Source organism: Mytilus edulis, chromosome 6 (genome assembly GCF_963676685.1).
Source record: "Mytilus edulis chromosome 6, xbMytEdul2.2, whole genome shotgun sequence".
Lineage (NCBI taxonomy): Eukaryota > Metazoa > Mollusca > Bivalvia > Mytilida > Mytilidae > Mytilus > Mytilus edulis.
Window position 1 is genome coordinate 25908739 of NC_092349.1, and position 6000 is coordinate 25914738.

Genomic DNA, 6000 nt, shown 5'->3' on the forward strand with positions numbered 1-6000 from the left:
TTATATTTTTCTGAAATTGACCAAGTATTGTATATTTACGATATGAGTGCATTAATTAAGTAATAATCCTAGGCACAATTTTGCTCCATTTACACATGTGTTTTAAATAAGCATATTACATGTTAGTATAGGGATATATTTAAGCAACAGTAGTTTTCCGATGCTCAAATCTCACACATCGATCACGAATATACAATTCGAGCTCAAGGTTTCGTACAAAAACTGAAGATTTGATTTTTTTGATTTTTGGTGTTTTAACGCCACTTTTAAGTACCGAATTTAGGCTATTTCGTGGCGGCCAGTTTTTATTGGTGGAGGAAGCCGGAGTGCCCGGAGAAAACCACCGACCTTCGATAGGAAACTGACAATCCCAGTCAATTAAGATTGGAGTCGAGTGCACACGCTTGTGCGGGGTTCGAACTCACAACCTCAGTGTTGACCGGCTTGTGATTACAGTAGTAACTACTTAGACCACTCGGCCATCGAGGCCCCTAAAAACTGAAGAAATCCCAACTCTGTGGAAGATTCCGTAAGCAAATGACAAAATCAAATCTCGAACACATCAAACGAATGGATATAACAATTGTCATATTCCCGACTTATTACAGGCATTTTCTTAGTCGTCTACTGTTATGTATGCATCAACCGACATTCGAAAAAGTAAAATAACAAAAATACCGAACTCCGGGGAAAATTCTAAAATGAAAGTCCCTAAGTAAATGGCAAAATCAAAAGATTAATGTAAAAATGAAGATATGGTATGATTGTCAATGACACAATTATTTAGAAGAGACCAAATGACACAGAAATTAACAGCTATAGGTCACCGAACGACCTCCAAAATCACAAATGTAAAACAATTCAAACGAGAAAACTAACGGCTTAGTTAATGCACATAAAGTGAACGAAAAACATATTTGTAACATAGCAACAAATGACAACTACTGAAATACAGGCTCCTGAATTGGGACAGGCTCATACATACAGATTGTGGCAGTGTTAAACATGTGAGAGGGATCCCAACCCTCCCCCAAACCTGGGACAGTGGTGTAACAGTACAACATAAGAACTATAACAATCAGTTGAAAAAGGCTGAACTCATTATATGGATACAAACACATCAAACGAATGGATAACAACTGTCATATTCTTGACTTGGTACAGGCATTTTCTTAGGTAGAAAATGGTGGATTTTACTTGGTTTTATAGCTAGTATTCTAACTGAATCCATACTTAGTTAGAATACCACTTCTAGTATATAAATATAAGGAATATGAAACAATCAATGATCACAATCAATGAAATTACAGACCAGTGACTATTTTGCGAATTAACTATATAATGACCGCGCTGGCGATACAGACACATCTTATTGGTCAACCAATTCGTGCTGGTGACCGTTAAACGTATGACGGAAAAGTAATTTATACTCAATCAAATGTACACACGCAATATAAAAGCCTAAACTTTAAATTAACAAACACCATGTATTATCGATCTGTTTCCTTTAAAGTAATTAGTTCTCTTGGGTACATATTCTATAAAGACTTTCTTATAAAAACGCTTTTTAAAGGTTGTCTATTGTCATAAACCAATTATGTTCATAAAGTTTTCTATCTTGGTTTAAAGTGAAAAAAGTACTAATGTTTTTTCCACTTATTTCGGACAATTCAAATTTTTTTGATTACAAAAACAAACTGTGTTGCTAATTTTCCTTTAACTTCCAGCAAGTTCTTGGATATATACTTTAAATCTACAAAAATAACCCCCTCCCCCTTTTTAATCAATTTCGTTTAATTACGGCTAATCTTGTTTAAAATGAAAAATATAGAAATCATAATACGGAAAATATGTACTCACAAATACGAAAAATAGAACTCAGGCAAATAAAGATTCCATAAAAATCTAAAGACTTTGCATGAACTCCAGAAGGAGTGTGACGTAGTATGTCGAGAAGATAAAAAGTTAAATCACAAAAATACTGCACTTACAGGAAAATTCATGCGGAAAGTCCCAAATAAAATGGCAAAATCAAAAGTTCAAACACCCCAACCAAATGGACAACAGATGGCATATCCCTTACTTGGAACAGGCATTTTTTACAGTAGCAAATGGTGGGTTAAACCTGGTTGTATAACTAGCTTAACCTCTCACGTGTATGACAGTCACATAAAATTCCATTATATTGACAACGATGTGTGAACAAAACAAACAGGCATAATAGGTAAACATGTCAAAATTAGGAGTACAGCAGTCAATATTGTGTTATTATCTTAATCAATGTAAAACAAGAAGGTAAGCATCTACTGCTATGCATGTATCACATGACACTCTAATCTTACTCTGTCAGAATATCACTACTAGTATATTTGTATACTTGGAATAGGACACAAACGGTAAAATGTAAGTTCAGAGCAAGGGCTATTTTGATAATATAATTTCTTTAGGCCGAGGGAATCCTAGTGAAGAAGCCAGTACCTCAATACTTGTATAAAAATACGGATTTTGTTTGATATACATTTTGTAAAACTTTTGGAGATAATATCAAGTTTTCGAATTATCTCCTCGTGCAAAGCTCTGATATCTTGTTGGTAAAACTTTTCTATACTTAATGTCCATTTTTATTAGGTAAGCTCTTCGGTGTGTGTATTATTATATGAATTTTCAAATATTTCGGTTTCGAGCATCACTTGAAATACAGTAATTGTCCTAACGCGTGTCCGTTGTAGAACGTTGGTACTGCTATTGCATTTGAACAGTTCTTGACCACATGCATGTTAATAAAGACAATTAGGTCCGTATAGCGTGAAGTTGCACCAGCGTAATTGATGAATTGTGATATTTAAACGCCATACGACGGGGCACAGGGTATGTACCTGTGAAGAAATGGTAGGCTTACAACTGGAAAATTTGAATGATGATGCATGTCATTCGGGTATGCTTTGAAGGTTGCATTTTGTAAATACAGCTGTTTCACAAGCCACGCCTGTTTTGGGGAGATATACGATATTCATAGATATGTTAATTTGTTAACGTACTGGTTCCCAGATAAGATCTCTGTGTTTCATCGCATAGAGACATAATTTGGGAATTTTACCAGTATAGAAAAACATGCTAGCGCATAGAATTTGATTCTTAGGATGTCCAAAATTAGAGGCAGGGGTAATATACAATTTTAGTATAAGTTTAAACTCTTAGAAGTTCAGGGCATGTACATGTTGAAAAATATAGCGCACAGCCCTTTGATAGAATAATAGTGCATATCAACTTTCCGTTCTGGGATATAATTTTTCACGAAACTTCATAGTACAAGTGGTAGATTTGGTATAAAGATTTGTCGACAAAAAGTAAGAGAGATGCATATTCAATCATTTTTATATCGTTTTTATGAGATTTTGTTAAGACTATGTTTCCAGTTGTCAATTACAAAGGATACACGGATAAGGGACTTTTAAATATATTGGATACCTAACATTTGGGTTCAAAGTTTTATATACAAGTTTATTGGAAAAGGTCTTTAGATTTCCACGAAATAGGGTACGATTTATTTTTCTAAAATTTATACGTCATTGACTGACATTTAAATCTTTACAATAGTGTATATTTTATATCTATTTATATTGTTAGATACGTATACTTACATGATCTCTTTTCAACTTTTTTCATGACTAAGTAACAAATATAACGCTCGGACATGTGAGAGGTTTAGCTCGCTATAAAACCATGTTTAACTGACCATTTTTATCGGAAAATGTCTACACCAAGTCAAGAATAAGGCAGTTGTATTTCGTTTGGTCCGTTGATTAATGAAGCTTTTATGGGCTTCCCCCTTTTTTACTAGGAGCTCAGTAATTGTATTACATGTACATTTTCACATTCAAACTTTCTGTTAGATTTTTTGAACCATGGGTATTGGGAAAAACACATTTTGAATTAAAGATTGATCATGCAATTTGTCGTCATTTGTTTACAAGAGCAGCATAGAAATTCAAATCAATCATGGTGGCCATAGTTCACTTATTTAAATGTTTCATATATCTTAATTCGTCAAATCAAATTATTTTACACATTTCGTGTTTTTAACATACAATTAGCCTGTTACAGTGCAAATACAAATACTTTTAGTCAAATTTGAATTTTATACATCATAAGGCGGTGTAGTGAAAAAGTCAAAATAAATACTTATCTGTTTGAGAAACATATCACCTAAATTTACCGCACTCACCTGTTTGTCTTGTATGAAGTACCATTAACTAACTCTATTTATTCATTCCCCCTAAACAATCATTCTATAAGTCTGTTCAAGGACTTCCATGAAGTTTTACACAACATACAGAAAGTGTATGTGTGCTCAATCTTATGTGCACACGTAATATTGAATAAGCCAAAATCCTTTATTGTAATTATCGCTCTGTTGCATTTAAAGTAATACGATCTCTAGGGTAGATATGTTATAAAGACTTCCTTATAAAACGATTTTTAAAGGTTGTTTATCGTCATAACACCAATTATGTTTATAAGTATTTTATCTTGTTTCATTTGTAAAAAAAAAACTTATGTATTTTCCATTAATTTCGGACAATCCAAATCTCTTTACTTACAAAAACAAACTATGTTGCTATTTTCTTTTAATTCCAGTAATTGCATGGATATAGACTTCCAAGCTACCAAATATCTCCCCTCCCCCACCTTAATTATATTCGTTTTTTTTTTAACTAATTTTGATAAAAATAAAATACACGGTCATTACAATATCGATTATAAACTGCCATTTTTACATAACTCTGATAAATGCTAAGCTACGATATCTTGTCAGGTTGTCGTTGTCGAAATGCGCATCTGGTGCAAGAAAATTGGTACCGTTAATTATATGCTATACTTATGGGCCCCAATGGATCGACCAGCCCTACAACATTCTTGATTCAATTTTGATCTTTGAATGTTTTGGACTAAATCTAATGAGAAACGAAATGCAGATCTGGTGTACTTTAATATGTATCCTTTCTAGTATAATCTGCTTTTCGACGTATAATTTGGATTTTCAATATCTTAGCTTCGAATATCACTGAAGTGACATTAATCATGTTAAATGTCGAAATGAGCATCTTGTTTAGGGACGACAATGTAGGATAAGAAAAACTTCAGTCACATAGTTTGTTCGCTGACCCCCTACCCCCCCCCCTTTTCTTAACTTAATTTGGGAAAAATTGATTTACCTATATGGATATATGTAAAATCGATTTTAGATTAACAAAACTAACAGCAATGTTGTATATACCGTAATCTTTATTGACAAATTGACTTCCACGAAAATAGGGTGTGATTTATTTTTTTAAAAATGAATATGTCATTGACTGACATTTAAATCTTTAGAATAGTGGGTTTATTGTTAATAACTACCATGAACTCTTTTCAACTATTTTTGTGTTTTAGATACGCATTTACCTTCTTACTATAGATATACAAATACTGTTTTAGTCATATTTGAAATTTACACGTCATATTAAGGCGATGTAGGGGAAAGTCAATATACATTAATATATAAAATATCACCTCAATTAACCGCACTGACCTGTTTATCTTGTATAAAGTATCATTGACAAAATGTATTAACTCATCCCATCTTAACGATCACTCTACACATTTAGCATGTTAAGCCAGTCGAATTACTTCCATAAAGTTTACTTGTGCTCAATCTTATGTACACACGTAACATTAATAATCAAAAAACATTTATTGTAATTATAGCTCTGTTGCATTTAAAGTAATACGATCGGGTAGATATGTTATAAGAACTTCCTCATAATTTTTTTTTCAAATGTCGTTTATTGTCATAACAACAATTATGTTTATAAGTTTTTTATCTTGTTTTATTTGTAAAACAACCGTACCTATATAACTTCACTTATTTCGGTCATTTTAAAAATCTCTATGTTTGCAGAAAAATATTTGCGTTGTTATTTTCATTTAGCGACCAGCAAGTGAATGAGTATATAAACT

At 32.6% G+C, this 6000-nt stretch overlaps 1 protein-coding gene across 2 annotated transcripts in view; it reads right to left on the minus strand.

Moving 5' to 3' along the window:
- The window catches only part of LOC139527409 (uncharacterized), a 69544-nt gene extending 63840 nt beyond the window's left edge, over positions 1-5704 (minus strand). The window contains exon 1 of one of the 2 annotated variants that reach the window (XM_071322824.1): positions 5573-5704. The gene's annotated coding sequence lies outside the window, so the exon portion shown is untranslated. Of the gene's footprint in view, positions 1-4225; positions 4417-5572 lie in introns of those variants that run through there. The other variant, XM_071322823.1, reaches the window with a different exon arrangement.
- Positions 5705-6000: the final 296 nt, after the last annotated feature.